Source organism: Poromitra crassiceps (genome assembly GCF_964638095.1).
Source record: "Poromitra crassiceps genome assembly, chromosome: 1".
Classification (NCBI taxonomy): Eukaryota; Metazoa; Chordata; class Actinopteri; order Beryciformes; family Melamphaidae; genus Poromitra; species Poromitra crassiceps.
In genome coordinates this window covers 62,612,535-62,629,026 of record NC_139623.1, presented here as the reverse complement: position 1 = coordinate 62,629,026, position 16,492 = coordinate 62,612,535, and the positions used below count along the sequence as shown (strand labels likewise).

The window sequence follows — 16,492 nt, the reverse complement described above, 5'->3', positions numbered from 1 at the left end:
ATTCTCCCTGAACTCGGCTCAGCAGCATGTTACGCCGAGCAGGGAGAGCAAGCAAAATCCCCCAAACAACGGAACTCGACAACGCCAAGCATGAAACGCCCATGCGAATGCATCAGCCAGACTATAGAAGCTATGTGTAGCAGCAGCATGCTGCGGACCTCGGATCACCTTGAAAAGGATACATGCATGTATCTTAGAGAGGCCATACTACAATTAAATTAACTACCTATGTGTGGCAGTATGCTGCTGCCGACCTCACAATACATAACCTGGATGTAAGCTTGCATCCAAAGAGGTCATTCTATCAATACAGTATGTGAACAGCAGTATTTACTGTAAGTGAAGCAGCACGCCTGCTGCGACCTCAGCTGCGTCCCGCTTGGGAGAGAAGCAAGCCTGCAACCCCTGAGGTCATACTACCTACGTCAGTACGATGAACCTAGCCAACCACTTTCCAAATGCAGCAATTAACACAATGGCTGTCTCCTCAGGTGTTTAGTGCTCATGGCCTTTTGAGCAGAGATGATGTCATTGACCGAATATGACGTTTGTATGGTACAGAAGACCAATGTCCCATTGCTTTGAGAATTGATGCTGAGACGTCTCAGCTGCAGAGGTAGACATGCCAGTGCAGAAGTGAAGAGAGCAGCTGACGAGGGAGTCCTCGTCATTTGCAGAGGAGACGGCGGCGGGAGGTCGCCTTCCCTTCGAAACTCAAGTCAGGAACAGAGTTAATCCTGCCCCACATCAGGATCTCATGCGGTATGGATCTTAGAGGATAGACGATCAAGTATTAGTTTGAGAGATAACAGTTGAGCCTTTAGCATCCCTGTCTGTTTAAAAATAAAGTGAATAAGAAAATTAGTATTTTGTCACTGGTTGGGACAGCAATGGAAATAAGTCTCATGACTTTATTGTGTTATCATGATGTATTTTAATACTGTATGCTTCGGTGTATTATACATCTCAGGACTTTCTTACGCTATCCTGATGTATTTTAATACCGTTTGCTTTTGTGTATTATATTTTATTATGTCAAATAAAATCAATCAATCCCCCAAAACACACTGCTTCCTGCTGGATCAGCGCAGTACTGCACCAGCAGGTGCTACCTGCTGGAACAGCAGCAGTACTGCACCAGCAGGGTCATCCAAGAGTAACCATACTGTATGCCTAGCCTAGCCTGTTGCATACCCTAAATGCACTTTAACTATGAGAAGCAACAAGCATTCTGTTATTCTCATTGGGTGCTGAGAGCCCTTCTTGTTCAAGTGAGAGCTGAGCGAGCATGACCTACCCCTTGAATGAACATCGGAAAGACACATAGCATCTTTATCCAAGAGAAATATTTTACACATTAAATGACCTTACCTATGAAGAGATAAGCCTGGCACAGATATAAGCTGAACACTTTCTCAGATGGCAGAACATAATGAGCTGCGATTTCCATATTAGATATTGAATGAAACTAAACTATAAACAATGAGCTGCATTTAATATATTTGATATTATTTAACTATACTCCATGTGCAGAAATATCAAGCTTAGCTTTCACTGAGGCGGCAGCCGGCATCACGTCTTTGGCACTTCGCAATGCATGCTCTGGCTCATGGAACATCCTGAATTGAAAAGAGATTCTTAAATATCTTATTTCTTGCAACTGACTGATGATCGCAGATGAGAACCATGAATATCAACTGCTAATTGAATGTTGTGATGATATTACCTATACTAATACTGAGAAAACTGACTTGACTTCCTCCTGATTGACAGCTGTCTTCAATGATTAAACATACAGAAAATAACTAAGGATAGAGGTCAGTGGCAGAGTCATGATTAACTTAAACCAAAATGGTTATCTGAGAAGTTCCACTGTTTCATCCTATCCAGCAGAATCCCTTCTAACTTTAACATATGCTGGCCAAACAATGGCCTATAGATGTCCAAGTTACTTTACCAGCTTTGACCTTCATGACAGCATGCCATGATGTAACTAGTAAACAATAGCAAGGAGGAGCCATCCTCAACATGAATGTATTCCAGCAGAATGGACTAGCCGCTAGCTTTGTTGTCGAATATCTTGTTCATACTCCTCAGGGAGGAGGACTCACCAGACAAGGAACTCTATAACAGACTGGCCGTCCGACGATGTCGCGTGGAGAAATACAGGTCACCTACAGGTATATCCCCTCCTATATGAGGAGACTCCTAAATGACAGTGGTTTTAGGACTTTTAACATTATGAAGATGAGATTTTAGTCTAGAATTGCAAAGTATCGTCTTTTAGCTTTATTTGATCTTACTGTTACAGCAAAATAGGTGACGATAAAGACAATTGATTTTACCGACCTCTAAAATCACTTTCAGCTAACCTACACCTGCAGACTGACTTTGTTACGATTCTTGATATTATTTGCTTAGACAGATGAGACAATGTACTAAAATGCTGTTGCCATAATCAGCAATATTAATGATCCCAAAATCCTTCTCGAGCTTAGACATTAATCACCCCTTATTGTCTTGTAATATAAAACTGATGACAGTTATACCTTAGAGTATTGAGCTTCTTGTGCTCAACACGCGCCCTTGCATCGGACTAACTGCCATAGCCCAAGATGTAAAGCTTATCGAGCTTCACGTGAAATTCAGCCGCACATATGCTTAGGAAATCATCCTTACAAGAATTTGGATAAAGCTGAGAGATTGAACTCGATAATCCTCACAAATATTTCTCACCAAAGGTTCATGCAGCTTTTTTTTTTTTTCTCTCTCTCTCTCTTTTTTTTTTTATATATAAAAAAGTACCAACCACATTTTACGGACTCAAGACTATATCAACACATCTTAATTGTTACTCTAAATTCAATGTAAAAATAAAGCTTATATCCCTTATACCCGCAGCAACGATGTAAGTCATTACTTTATATTTTACCAGCTGCTTCATATTACTTTGATTGAATGGTTTGATCAGAATTATTTAATGCTTACTAATTTCCAGAATACATAACAAAGCACTTTATCCATCCATTCATCTATCCATCCATTCATCTATCCTTTTATAGACAGAAGTTATTTTCAAAGTTTCATTTGAAAAAACCAATTATGAAAATCAAGCACTTCCAATGAATATATTGATAAGGCATATTCCTGAACATGGTTAAGATCAAGCATTTCCAACTTAATCGCTGAAATTGAGCTGCGCTTGATTTACAACCACTGAAAGCACTATCCACTGTGGTGATTTGCATTGACGTAGTTACAATAGGACGCCACCAGAGTGCACCGGGGCTCAGCTAGAGGCACGAGATAATATAGCAGAATAAGAATTACATCATGCCAGCGTTGTGCTGATGAATACCTGCCAGTAAACATCGGTTTGATATTGCCTAAATCAATCTGTTAGCAAACAGATCAACATGCCAACATAGTAGCTTATCCACCAGGCTACATGAAATGATATGCTTGATTGAATACTCAACTTTAGAACAACGCAGCCATGGAGAGCCATGCAACTCCATTTCCCAGCGTCCTTGTCGGTGAGGTGACGTCACTCAGGAGGGTACCCGCACGCGTGATTTCCAACCCCACACAGGACAAGCAACAACCACGCCCCGCAGCGCCGGGACCGGCCAGGAGCATTGAAGCTTGGGACTAAAGCACCTGGGGTTTTTCATCTTTTAAAATAAAGATGTTTAAAAAACTATTGCTTGTTACATTTTCAGTGCTGTACCTTTTCTCTGGGTAAGCATTGAGCTTGAAATTAACGATATGATACATTATATTATATGAGCTATGAACGTTAACACAACACCGTTTATATTATTGCATGTTTTTGTAGATTGTGTACATTGTGTAGATTACAATTATTATGCTTATTATTATTATTACTATGCTAAGGAAGGTAGGTGACCATAATTCATTTCAATGTCCGCTCTCGAAATCGCTGTCTGTTCTCAAGAGCTATTCAGTTGGTTCATGAAATTGCTGGGCTGCGTGCCCTCCAGTGTTGCTCCTGGCCAATCCCGGCGCCACAGGGCGTGGCCACCGCCCACCCCATGCGGGGCCAGAAACCACGCCACCCGCACACCTGACGTTGATGCTAGCTAACGTTAGCTGCTAGCAGCAGTAGCCGACAGCCCTGGCTTGGCTTTGCTGTTTGAGGAACAGTCAGAACAAACACGACATCAACATAATAGCTTAAACCACTACAAGAATATAGGCGCTCGGCCACCAGCTGGAACAGTACATGCTGAATGCTTGAACCTATGATAGCATACACAACTGAATACTCAGCTTTTAATGAAGAAACGCAGCGATGGGACTACATTTCCCAGCGTCCTTATCGGTGAAGTGACATCACTCAGGGGCGCACTCCGCTGCCGTTGTGATTAGCGTGCTTGCTAGCAGTAGCATAGCCAGCAGCCATGGCCTGAAGTTGTTCTTTGTGGAAGAGAGACGGAGTTTCCAAAACCTGGAGGCGGACATGCTCACTGGACGATCGGCGCGGCAAGAACAGACTGGTCTTCATCCGGCGTAACGTTTATGATGGGAGTCTTGCCCTTTAGCAGGGGAGCTAACCGCTTAAAGCAGAAGAGAAACAGCAGAGCAAGTGCAGTTCTTCCTTGAAAACTTGTGCTTGGAGATGGAAAGTTTTTGCACAACTTAACAGCTCTTTGTGGCTGCCCCCAGTCAGGATGCGGAGAATGGAGATATTGGCTAGACAGCTTTGAGGATCTTAATGCATGCCCGGTTTTATCAATGGAGGAGCTACTAGCCAAGCGGGAGCTAAGGGTGAAGGTTGCAGTTTTCTCTGGTCCCTTCATCGTCGTTTGGATTTCGAAAGATGCCATCTACGATGAGAGATCCTTCCTCCAGAGACAGTAAGTGCAATGAACAATCATAAGAATCCTACTGAACTTCATACCTGGCTAGATTTGACATCCAAACTCGGCACGGCAGCAATGAAAGTAACAGCGTGAGATTAGCAAAGCGTTGCCAGCAGCCGCAACGATCAGCAAGGTGGGGAACAGATCAGTGAGTGAGAGGCTGCCATATTTAAACGGACCGCCTTGTTGTGAGAATGACTGTGATTGAGAATTGGTTAAACAGTGAACCAAACAGAGGCTGTCAGCTGGTACAGCTGGGGCGTAGCCTATGACATCATGTCTTGAATGAACTAACGCAGGCTTCATTCGTAATCGAATCGAATCGTAGCCCTCTGAATCGTAATCGAATCGAATCGTGAGGCCAGTGAAGATTCACAGCCCTATAATGGAGTATCTATATTGAATTCGAACTTGTTCATCCTCCAATTCTCTCCATCTCTCTCTCCCCTCTGTCGTTCTCTCCCCCCTCTCCCCCCTCTCCCTCTCTCTCTTTCTCTATCTCTCTTTTCTCTCTCGCCTCCTCTCTTTCTCTCGCTCACTCTGTCCCTCTCAGCGAGGATGAAGCTGCTGACGTGACGCTGTGGCTTTTAAGGTTGATGGGCATGATCACATCTGTGAATACTTTTGGTCATAAACACGCCTATATGAGGAGGTACGGTGGTGCAGTGGTAAGCACTATCGCCTCACAGCTCGAAGGTCGTGGGTTCGATTCCCACCTGGGACGATGTGAACGCTGAAGGAATGCGTGCTGTCCGCATGTCCTCGAGTGCACACCGCCCGGGTGGGGTCGTCAAAAGGGCCTTTCTGTGTGGAGTTTGCATGTTCTCCCCGTGCCTCCCGGGGGTTTCCTTCATATAGGAACCCCCTTCACCAAAACATGCAATATCCTGGTTGCTAATGTGGTTCCTCCTCTGGTCGTTAAGGGCACCTGTTCAGAGGGAGGGGAACTGGTTGGAATAGCGTGAACCTCCCACGTGCTATGTCCTACCGGTGAAGCTTCCTCTGGCAGGTGAAAAGAAGCGGCTGGCTGACTGCCCATGTCTCGGAGGAAGCATGGAGCCAGTCTCGGCTCTCCCCAGATCGGCAGAGGATGGAGTAGCAACCAGGATTGAGAAATCAAGTGAGCACTAATGGGGGATAAAATGGGATAAAAAAAATCTGGATTCAAAATAAAATTTGGGCGCAAAACAGGCGCTAACGCAAAATTACCGCCTTTGCAACGATAAACCCATGGTATAGACTATAGGCTGCATATGAGAGAATTAATGTTACCGGCATACTAGTCTACATAGCCTATGTCACAGCAAAACTATAAACTAGCCTAATAGCAGTAATATCATAAAGGAATATTATTGGAATAGGCCTATTGTAGTGATACAACTGATATACACAATAAACACATTAAATACAATAAGGTCACTATAAACTCAGCATTGATTCACTACTGTAAATAGCAATGTTACTAGGCTGTGATTATCATATTTAATCTATGAGTAGGCTGTATTGTATACACACTGTAACTCCTCATAGGGATATTACAGGCAATTACACGCAATTAGTACCATAAACACTATAGTACCTATTAGCAGGAATGCTTCATATACTGTATGTAATATAATGTTATAGTGTGGATTAGAGGTCGACCAATTAATCGGCCGGCTGATTAATTGGGGCCGATTATTGGCATTTTTAATTAATCGGCATCGGCCTCTGCCTTGCTCACAAGGCCGATTTTTTATTATAGTTATTATTATTTATTATTATTATAATTATTATTATTATTGTTATTGTTTTTGTTATTATTATTTAGCGGGGGTTCCTATCTGGAAGAAACTAACATTGTAGTGTTAAACTCCACGGAGAAAGGCCGGTTTACAAGTGTTTACAGTGTGGCTGCTCACCCCTCCCCTTTCACCCCTCCCCCTTCCTTGGCTTTGGGAGAGCTGCCTGCGGTGTCTGTTCAAAGGAGTGTGGAGTCCTCCTCACTTACTCTGATACATGCTTGCTAGATCTTAAACTAAGAAAACTACGGTAAGATTCGCACTCCTAGCTTTCAAAGCTCAATATACTCTCACTCACTCTTATAAGTTTACTGTCTGTAACGTTAACATTGATTGGCGGCCCGCAATTTGCGGGGGGACGCATATCATTAGAAACTGAAATAACCAGACGCAAGCCAGATCAACTTGTCTCAAGCGACTAGTCATTCCAACGTTTAAGCAGGTTGCATTAATGTGGGTTAGAGATTCAACAAGGGGGAGTCCAAAAGCTAGCGTTAACGCTACTTGTCAACAGTGTTTTGCTGAAGGAACAGCTTCCTAGTAGTAGGCTAAATAGCTCCGTGTGTGTGTGCGTGTGTGCACGCTCGCGTGTGTGTTTACTGTTTAATGAGATAGCGTAGCATTCGTCCTACAGTCTACCCGAGCCTGTCAAAAGCTCATAGAAACGTAACATACGAAAACATGTCCTGGGACAGTTGTTATTTAATGCGTGAAAACGTTTTGAGCTCATGCAACCTGCTGTAAATAATGTTGGATTGACTCGTCGCAGACGGACGATTGGACTGACATTATGTTGTCATTCTTATCAACCCGAGCGTTTCACAGTAGGCTACATGCATCCCCCCTGGCTGCAATCATAGCGTTACAGACAGTAAACGTATAAGAGTTAGTGAGAGTAGGCTATACAGGCTATTGAGCTTTGAAAGCTAGGAATGTGAGTCTTCTCATGCACCCATAAGCCTACTGTAACGGTTTCCTCACTCACCTCACCATCATCTTTTGCAAACACACTTCTCCCATCAAATGACAGCAAATCTAAACAGTTACATTATTATTATTATTATTGTTAATGTATAACAGTGCATGAATGAGTTTTCTGACATACTGCTCTCTCACTATAGCCTACCAGCCACTACTGAATTATACTGCATAACCCAATGTATTTTTCTATTTAATAAAAAGAATAATCAGAAACATGTTACTGTACTGGCTAAGATAACATCTTATATTAGATGTAGGCCTACAGTATAATGTTATATTCGATTTTCAATGTGCATGAATGGATAATGGAAATCTAGGCTACTAGATTTCTTAAAAAAAATATATATATATTGCAGGAGATTTTGGCACATTTTTTGGGGGCGCTACCCACACGTTTAGCTGTGTGTTTCTCATTCCATGAATGCACAATCCTTACAAGTTGTACCCTGTTGTAAAGGTGACTAATCAGGCTTTCCAACGATATAAAATACAATACCAATTGCTATTATTAAAGGGGAGAAAATAACGTTTCCGAACTTTTTTTGAGGAGTTTATTTTAATCGGATTTTATCGAATGAAAAAAAAAAAAAATCTGCATTATATATCGGCCATCGGCCGCCCTGCTCTCTAAAGATCGGCATCGGCATCGGCCATTGAAAAAGCAATATTGGTCGACCTCTAGTGTGGATGAGTATCACTTATCACTAAGTTGCCCAGTGCATTATGGGCAAGTATGTATGTATACATACTTAGAACACGGCTCTCTTGAATACTCGATTCTGATTGGTCAATCAACAAGATTCACCGGTCATTATTTCTCGACAACCGACCGCTGCTCTGCCACACCTGGATTAATCAGTTGATAAGAGCATTTTGTCTGCAGACACTACTAATTAGGCCAACCAGTTGCAGCTGTGGTGTCTTGTGTGCCAATTACGAATGAAACCGCTTTGTCGTTGAAAATGCTATTAACACGTTCACTGCCAATGGCGAGTTGACTCGTCAAAAACAATCCAACGGTTGACTGCCAATGACGAGTTGAGACGTCAAAAAAAAAAAAAATTTTTTTGACGGTGCTACGTGGATCAATGCCCCCCACGTCTCCTATAAAAATATTGGAGCTACCGAACGTGTACAACCCATTCCACCGACCCACTAAGTGGCGACAGTGCTCTCCATTCTAGAGGAAGGCAAGCAAAAAGCAGTGTGAGGAAGCCATTCTCATGAAAATGGTTTGGCGAAAACGCTTTCGCGCTTGGGAGCTGGCGGTGGGGTTTTGCAAATTTGCATAATAGATTACGGGTGGAACACACTTTGAAACACGCAGCATAACGAGCGTCGGGCTCAATCATTCACCTGTCGGTCATTATTTCGCCAGTAATCACCGGCTCACAATACATTATCCCTTACGTATACATATATATCTCTTGTTAGGTTGGCTATATATTCTCTAACAGATTTGAACCATCAGCTCCTCTAAAAAAAACTCGAGATACTCCCCATAATTGATATCAACACACTCCAGGTAGGCACTTTTGTCTATAAATATATACTCACCTGTCTCTCTCCCTGCACCATGTACTGTAGGTAATACTTCCAACAAAATTCTAACATACATCAAATATAACCATCTACCCCATACTGTCCCACTACCAACAACCAATTTTCAATACACTACAGAGGTGCCCTACTATGGAACACTATCTAGTATCAATATTGCCAAACATGCATCATCTCTTAACTCAATTAAAGAGCATGGTGCATGGTGGGGGAAACAATCTGAATTTACATTTTTCGCTCATGATTACAATGAAAACACCCCAAAAAGACACACAAAAATCACAGGCCCCCAAGGTATAGATATGAAGGAAAAGGTGTCATTCTGTTGTTCTGCTGGGCCTGACACAGGGATGCAAAATCATGGAGAGTGAAAAAAGGTGACAGATACCATGGGGCAGACATAAAACCAATCAGACATCCTCATACTTTGGGCTGAAATGTGACTCGTCACCTAAAGGTGACTAGTTTGCATCCCTGTGATGACAACAGGGAGTTCCATGAAATGGAACTGAGCCCGCCAATGCCTTGTTCAGACTAGGCCTTCCGAGCCCTCGGTGAGCTCTTTTTGGAGCTCGGCGGCAAACCCCCACTGATCAGAGGCAAACCCCCACTGATCAGAGGCAAATCCCCACTGATCAGAGGCAAACCCCCACTGATCAGAGGCAAATCCCCACTGATCAGAGGCAAACCCCCACTGATCAGAGGCAAACCCCCACTGATCAGAGGCAAATCCCCACTGATCAGAGGCAAACCCCCACTGATCAGAGGCAAATCCCCACTGATCAGAGGCAAACCCCCACTGATCAGAGGCAAACCCCCACTGATCAGAGGCAAATCCCCACTGATCAGAGGCAAACCCCCACTGATCAGAGGCAAATCAGCGCTCGCTTGTTAAGTGTGAACTGTCCACAGAGGCGAGCGGGGAGCTCCCCTGAGCACACACCGATTCACCCATTCAACCAGCTGCAGCCAATGAGAGCACAAGACACGGTGTGAGGAGGCAGACACAGGCTGTCATCTGTAGCAGCTCCCTGAATCATGCATCCATGAATTTGTCTAAAATATTTCTATGGGAGTTTCTGCAGAACTAAAAAGTGTAGTTATAAACAGGACAGCTGTGCTGCTCAACATAAGGATTTATCAAGAGGACGGCCTCTTTTCTCCAAACAATGTCACTGTATGAAGCCTGGCGCAGCTGGCATACCTGTTGACGGCTCTCTCTGCTGGCTCCAGCCCTCCGTGAATCTGTGATAATTTTAGCAGCATAATTTGATGTATTGGCGTGGCAAGGCTGTGCTTAATGACATATCCAAAAGGAGTTCCACTTTCCACTGCGCAAATACCTCTCTGCGCTCGGAGCGCAGCCGTAATCTCCGTGCACAGCACCCAGCGCAGAGAGGTATTTGCGGGTAAGTGGTCCTTTTCAAAGCTCTTAGCGCAAAGTAATTGCGCGCTGCTGACGATAGCATAATGCCATCTATCACCACATTTTAGTGCTGAAACGCCTGCTTTGGCATGGGGCAGCCAATGCCCAGTACAATTATCACAGGCATGCGCTTGTGTCCGCCTAGCTGCGACACACAACTCTAAATGGATTCTCCTTTAGAGTTGCGCACGGCTTGCCCTTCTCCATGGAAGTCAGACCCAAAAACAAGCTCTACGGGCTTCAAACATGCACGAATCACAAAGACAAAAGTACTTACGCGTAGCCACGGGTGTCTTCCCTAAAACCGGCCTGACAACGGTGTTTGTTGACTTTCAGTTTACGAGTACGATGCTTATTTGTGTAGCCAGAAACGGTATCTTTCCCTTTTCAGAGACTCTTCTTCCGGGGGCGTGGCGCTGCTGTGCAGTTGAAACGCAGCCACGCCCCCGGAAGAAGAGTCTCTGAAAAGGGAAAGATACCGTTGTGTGTAGCAGCTAGTGTCCGCCCCCACTTTGCATTGCACACAGCGTTAAACGAGCGCAAACGCTAAATTAGCGCTTTTGGGAAGATAGAGCCCTTGATCTCTCTCAGCTAATTGACTCTTTGTTGATGTTAGCTGTTTAGTTAGCTAGTTGACTCACCTATGTTGATGTTATAGTTGTTAGTTAGCTAGTTGACTCACCTATGTTGATGTTAGTTGTTAGTTAGCTAGTTGACTCACCTATGTTGATGTTAGTTGTTAGTTAGCTAGTTGACTCACCTATGTTGATGTTAGTTGTTAGTTAGCTAGTTGACTCACCTATGTTGATGTTAGTTGTTAGTTAGCTAGTTGACTCACCTATGTTGATGTTAGTTGTTAGTTTGCTAGTTGACTCACCTATGTTGATGTTAGTTGTTAGTTAGCTTGTTGACTCACCTATGTTGATGTTAGTTGTTAGTTAGCTAGTTGACTCACCTATGTTGATGTTAGTTGTTAGTTAGCTAGTTGACTCACCTATGTTGATGTTAGTTGTTACTATGCTGATGTTAGTTGTTAGTTAGCTAGTTGACTCACCTATGTTGATGTTAGTTGTTAGTTAGCTAGTTGACTCACCTATGTTGATGTTAGTTGTTAGTTAGCTAGTTGACTCACCTATGTTGATGTTAGTTGTTACTATGTTGATGTTAGTTGTTCGTTAGCTAGTTGACTCACCTATGTTGATGTTAGTTGTTAGTTAGCTAGTTGACTCACCTATGTTGATGTTAGTTGTTAGTTAGCTTGTTGACTCACCTATGTTGATGTTAGTTGGTAAAGTTGTGCTGCAGTGAGCAAGCAGGAGCAGCGCGGCGGGGACGCAGCAGAGCCGCAGCAGCATGTTTCCTCCGCAGCACCGACAGTCTCACGGAACACCGGGGTAATCCCTCCCAGCCACACCGGGCCACGCACACACTCACACACACACACAGACACAGACCTCTCTCTCTCTCTCTCTCTCTCTCTCTCTCTCTCTCTCTCTCTCTCTCTCTCTCTCTCTCTCTCTCTCTCTCTCTCTCTCTCTCTCTCTCTCTCTCTCTCTCTCTCTCTCTCTCTCAGTAAATATCCACAGCTGGAGTACAGAGCTCAGCAGCTCCCACCGCGTCGACTGTGTGTGAGTGTTTCTGTTTCTTTGTACACTCTATACCCCCTCCCTCTCCCCCTCTCTCTCTCACTCACACCCCCCTCCCTCTCTCTCTCCCCCTCTGGTAGTGTATGTAGGCTATAGGCGGATTTTTTTTTAGGGGGGGGGGGGGGGGACAATATGAGGCTATCCCTGTCAACTCCCATGCATACACTGCTCTTATAGCCAGTAGCGAGACATAATACACCACAACAAATTACACATCAAAACCCAGCTCGTATAATTCAAACTTCAAAGTAATAAAATAGTGGGGAAAAGATGACTTGTCAGTAGACCAGAGTCCAGCACATGGCAGATTTCTAACCACACACCAACCGTACACACTTTAAACTAGAGGGCGCTCAGTAGACCTCCACCAAAGTTTAGTGGTAGCCTACGTGAATTAATCCGTTTAGAAGTTAGGCACCTTTTTGTGATTGGCCACCCACGCCCATGGTTCTTCACTGTTTCTGTCTATGGGATTTTTGAATGGGTTTTTGGTGCGATGCTTCAAATAATGTCTGTGGGCAACGCAAGTTTAATCAAACGCGAACCAAGGTTCAGCGGGATAATCTTCACACATGAGGACCACTTTCATGAGTTTTGTAGCGTAAATGCGAGCCCTAGAAGTAAAAAGCTCGAGCTAAGCTAATCCAGAACTACACACTGTCGCATAGGCTTCCACACGTCACGTCAGCACTCAACCTGGACTTTTGTTGATGTGTCTGAACGGGGCTGAACCAGGTGAGGGAAAGATAATTTCCGTGTTCGTCCTTGAAGTGGTGACGTTATTGACGTATATATCCCCATCGACTCAAAAGTGTAGTCTCATTTAGCCGTTTGCTAGCTAGCCACCCTTTTAACGGCACATAAAAGCTTCAAAACTCATAAAAGTGGTCTTCATGTGTGAAGATGATGTTACTAAACACTGCTTCGCGTTTGATTAAGCCAGCGTTGCCCAGAGAGATTATTAGAAGCATCGCACCAAAAACCCATTCAAAACTCCCATAGGCGAAAACTGTGAAGAACCAGGGCTGTTAGCATCGATGATTTCCGGACTCGTTCCTGGGGCTCTCTATTGCCACGCCCCATTTCTGCCACACCCATTAATCAGTTTTAAAGAAACACTCTGCCCATTTTCAACCAGCTTTGTATCATTAGAACATCAGTAGTATATCAGAAAACTGTAAACTGTTTTGAAGTCTGTCATTTAATTTGACAGTTATTGAGTGTTAACACGTTCACTGCCAATGACGTGTTAATACGTCAAAAAAAATCCAACGGTTGACTGCCAATGACGTGTTAACACATTGAATGCCAGCCATGTTTTCATTCCTGTAGGTAAGTTGTGCCAGGGGTGTTTTTGACGATTCTGGCTCATTTTACAACAGCCGAGGATTCTTTTCTGTTAAGAATTCATGAACACCAATCATCTAAAAATAACTAATAGAATGTGTGCTTTCTCTGTCTAAAAGAGTTAGTTTGCAGAGTTAGTAGTTATGTAGATATTAGCCGTTGAGTACAGCATGGTTTCAGCGTCTGGAAATTTATTCAGAGATAAATGGCTTTTTGTGAAACAGTCACTTTAACCATTCATTTTTGGCATCAGTAAGACCGTCAGACATTCTAAACAATAGTTTTGAACAGTAATTTCCTCCATAACAACAGGAAACACCCCTCTCATTCAAACTCCTCCCTCCGTGTGTCTTCTCCTCCTTCCTCCTGGCTGTACAGCGGGCGTGTCAGAAGCGCTTTTGCTGCTGCCTGCCTGTGTGCCTGCCTGCCTGCTTGCCTGCGTGCGGACGCTCCTTGTGCGAGTCAAGATGGGCCGGGGAATGCGTGGGCGATGGGCAGATGTTGATTCTGGCCTTTCTGAGGTGTTTCAAAGTGTGTTTCACCTATGATCTATTTTGCAAATCGCTCTCCGCTCTCTGTGTGCTGCTGCCGGTGCGCGGCCGCTCTCAGGCAAGACAAGTCTTGAATGGATTACTGTAAAATCGCCACGGCATTTCCTTGAACGGCTTGGTCCCGCGGCAGTTTTTTCTTTGATTTCGGTTGTCTGGGGGAGCACTGTCAACACTTAGTGGGTCGGTAAAATAGATTATACACATTATCTTGCTCCAATAGTGATCTCGAAGATGTAAAAGTTGTTGATTGATGTCCCAGCGTCAAAAAAAAAAAATGTTTATGTAAGACGAGTAAACTCGGCTCTGGCACTTAAGCGTTGGATTATGTAAGACGAATTATTTCGGCTATGGCACTTAAGGTGTTAATACGTCAAAAAAAAGATTTTTTTTTTTTTGACGGTGGGATGTGCATCTAACCCTTTTACATCTTCTATATAAATATGGGAGCCACCGAACGTGTACAACCCATTCCACCGACCCACTAAGTGGCGACAGTGCTCTCCAGACTAGAAAATGCCCAGCCAAAACTGCAGGGGAACGCGCGATGAAACCATTCTACTGTAAAATGGATTGGCGAAAACGCTTTCGTTTTCGCGCAGGGAGCTGGCGGCGGGGGATTGCAAATTTGCATAATAGATTATGGGTGCAACACACTTTGAAACACGCAGCATAAATAAGACCAGAATCGCAAAAGCTTCATCAAAGCTCTCAACCGAAACCGCAAGAAACGAGCGAGCCCATCCAGACTTGCCCAAAGAGCGGCCGCCAGCAGACAGGAGCAGCAGCAGCAGCAACTCGCTTGTGACACGCCTGCTGCAGCCAAGAAGAACACACACTGAGGGAGGAGTTTGAAAGAGAGGGGGGTTTCCTGCTGTTATGGAGGAAATTACTGTTCAAAACTATTGTTTAGATGTCTGACGTCTTACTGATGCCAAAAATGAATGGTTAAAGTGACTGTTCTATCGAATTTCACAAAAAGCTATTTATCTCAGCTTAAATTTTCAGACGCTGAAACCATGCTGTATTCAAGTGCTAATGCCTACATAACTACTAACTCTACAAACTAACTCTTTTAGACAGAGAAAGCACACATTCTATTAGTTCTTTTGAGATATTTTGTGTTCACAAAATCTTAGCAGAAAAGAATCCTCGGGTCTTGAAAGATGAGCCAGAATCCTCAAAAAAACCCTCTGGCAGAAGCTACCTACAGTAAAAAAAAAACGGCTGGCAGTGAATGTGTTAAAGTGTGGACCAATGACATCACTGGTCCACACTAACTCAAATTAATAACTCATTAACTCAAATCAACTCTCAATAACTGTCAAACTAGATGAATGATGAATAGTTTGACAGTTATTGAGAGTTGATTTGAGTTAATGAGTTATTAATTTGAGTTAGTGTGGACCAGTGATGTCACTGGTCCACACTTTAACACTCAATAACTGTCAAATTAAATGACAGACTTCAAAACCGTTTACAGTTTTCTGATATACCTCTGATGTTCTAATGATACAAACCCGTTTGAAAATGGGCGGAGTGTTCCTTTAATTAGTTGGCCCATAACCAACCTTTCTACAAAGTGTTGTGGTGTTAGCCTACGAATGTATTTGGAAGTTAGACGCCTTTTGTGATTGGCTACAGCCATTGCCCAGCCCCCTTTTGGCCAGTGTGTGTCAAAAGTTAATGAGTTCTGAAGTTAGCCCATAGACCAGACCTGCACATCCAAAGCTTTTTGGGGGATAGAAAGAATGAATAGCGTTGTTGTGATGGTATTTTTGCCGTGTTTTTAGCTAGCATAGACAAAATACCAATTCATTAATTTTGGGTTCAAGTGTTTTTTTGGTTTGATAAACATGTCTACTAATTATTTTGCGACCTTGCCCGAACCTGAACGGTCGAGATATATTAATAAATTAAGGTTGACTGGTTTGTCGTCATGTCCGTTCAGCCTGAGTCAAAGAGGATTTCCGTATTCCCCCAAAAAGGGGCGTGGTGCAGTGCGATGACGCGTTGCAGTTCTGATCTATGACCTTCTTTTCTAAGTTTCATGCAAATCCACTCATAACCTTTTGAGATATCCTGCAGACAAACGTGGGAAAACATGACCTCTTGCTTTTGGCGGAGGTAAAAACACCCGTCACCTTACATGTACACTAACACAGTAATAACTGGCTCTGTTTGTCTGTGTATTTATAGTAGGCTAATCTTCTGCATTACATCATTACATTACGTCAGGGATGTCAAAGATACGGCCGGCCCGCGGGCAGGTTTCATCCGGCCCGCGAGATGTTTTGGAGTATTAAAAAAAAATATA

General features: G+C 43.5%; 1 protein-coding gene across 1 annotated transcript in view; it reads right to left on the bottom strand.

Annotated features, from left to right (window-relative positions):
* The window catches only part of LOC310786937 (glutamate receptor 1-like), a gene marked incomplete at its 3' end in the record, with an annotated part of 287,668 nt that extends 275,751 nt beyond the window's left edge, over nucleotides 1–11,917 (bottom strand). The window contains exon 1 of the mRNA XM_083648279.1: nucleotides 11,905–11,917. The remainder of the gene's footprint in view (nucleotides 1–11,904) is intronic.
* Nucleotides 11,918–16,492: the final 4,575 nt, after the last annotated feature.